The 1971-nt window shown below is 26.9% G+C and overlaps 1 pseudogene; it reads right to left on the bottom strand.

The window, feature by feature from the left end:
• Positions 1-1004: 1004 nt before the first annotated feature.
• On the bottom strand, positions 1005-1705 carry LOC108688826 (annotated as a pseudogene).
• Between the last annotated feature and the right edge of the window lie 266 nt (positions 1706-1971).

Here is a 1971-nt window from a genome sequence, read left to right as displayed (position 1 = left end):
AATATTAGTCTAAGTATGATAAATGTGTAAATAAAATTAAAATTGTAATAAATGTTACAATGATTATAGCAAAATCATTAAATCATAAGTAGGGGAGTTTTGAAGTGAAATAGATCATGTATTAATTTTTAATAAAAGATATAAAAAAATCTTTTTAATTAAAGGTTAAATTCAATGCACTATTCTGTCATATTAAAGTTTAATAAATAAATATTAAATATAGGCATAGGTAATTAAAAAGAAATAAATTGAAAAAGATAAATAAGTTAGAGAGGGTGCTGTATTGAATTATTTATTTATTATAAAATATTATTAATTTGAATGAGTTTTTATGCTATTAAAGGTTTCTGTAAATCTATGATTTAGCGGGGGATATCTACTTAATCATTCTAAAGAAGAATTAAGGAAGAAAATATTAATAATGATTATTTTTCATTTTTTAGATAGGGCTTCTCACATAATGAATAGTAAGATTGATAGTCTTAAAATAGATATTAGTGATCCGATAGAAGAGATAATATTTCAAGATAAGAATGAATCTGGATAGTCTGAGTAACGACGAGGTATACCTCTAAGCCCAAGAAATTGTTGTGGGAAGAAAGTTAAATTGACATAAATATAGATAGGAATCGAATATTTAAATAAAAATCATTTAACCTAAATCCAGTAATTAAGGGGAATCAGTGAATAAATCCAGCGATAATTAAGAACATAGCTCCTATGAAGAGTGGAAATGAACTCCTATGGAAGCTAATAAGTGTCATAAAGAACAATGTCAATGGAAGAATTAAAAAGTATAATTCCTGTGAGACCTCCTGTGGAAAATAAAAAAATAAATCTTAAAGACCATTATAATACAGGATTGTAGTTGATTTTTATGCCATGAAGGGTAGCCAATCATTTAAAAACCTTAAAATACCTGTTGGAATTGCAATAATTAAAGTAGCTGACGTAAAATAAGCACGGATATCAACATTGAGGCCAATAGTGAATATATGGTGAGCTCATACAATAAATCCTAATAGTCCAATAACAATTATGGCAAAAATTATTCCTAAAGTTCCGAAAGTTTCTTTTTTTCCTCTTTCATTTATAATAATATGAGAAATTAGATCAAATCCTGATAGAATTAAAATGTAAACTTCGGGGTGTCCAAAAAATCAAAATAAATGTTGATAAAGAATAGGGTCTCCCCCGCCAGAAGAGTCAAAAAATGAAGTATTTAAGTTTCGATCAGTTAATAATATAGTATTAGCTCCAGCATGGATGGGAAGAGATAAGAGTAGTAAGATAGTTGAAATGAGAATTGATCAGATTAATAGGGGGATTTTATCTAGAGATATAGATTTTAGATATATACTTAAAATTGTTGAAATAAAATTAATTGCCCTTAGAATAGAAGACATTCCAGCAATATGAAGAGAAAAAATGGTTAGATCAACTGAGGGTTCACTGTGGAATATATGGGATGTTAGGGGAGGATGGAGAATTCAACCTGCCCCGGTTCCTGTATATATGAAATTTCTTAGGATAAGAAGAATTAATGAAGGCGGTAAGAGTCAAAATCTTATATTATTCATTCGCGGGTAAGCTATATCCGGAGATCCTAATATTAGTGGAATTAGGAAATTTCCAAATTCGCCAATTATGAAAGGTATAATTGTAAAAAAAATTATAATAAAAGCATGATTAACTAAGGAAGTAACTAGGGAATTGTAAATTTGATCGTTATTAATTAGGCTGCCGCATGATCTTAGCTCTAATCGGATAATTACTTATAAATGATCCAAGTAAACTAGATCAGATAGCTAGGATAAAGTAAAGAATTCCAATATCTTTGTAATTGATAGAAAATAATCATTTATTCATAGATAATAGAATTATAAAAAAAATTTAATTAATTATAATTAAATAAAATTAACATAATTATAAGTAAAAAAATTAATTATTAGTACAATATATGTATATTTA

Source organism: Atta colombica, unplaced genomic scaffold (genome assembly GCF_001594045.1).
Source record: "Atta colombica isolate Treedump-2 unplaced genomic scaffold, Acol1.0 scaffold240, whole genome shotgun sequence".
NCBI lineage: Eukaryota > Metazoa > Arthropoda > Insecta > Hymenoptera > Formicidae > Atta > Atta colombica.
The sequence above is the reverse complement of the archived record's forward strand: the minus strand, read 5'-3'. Positions and strand labels throughout refer to the sequence as shown.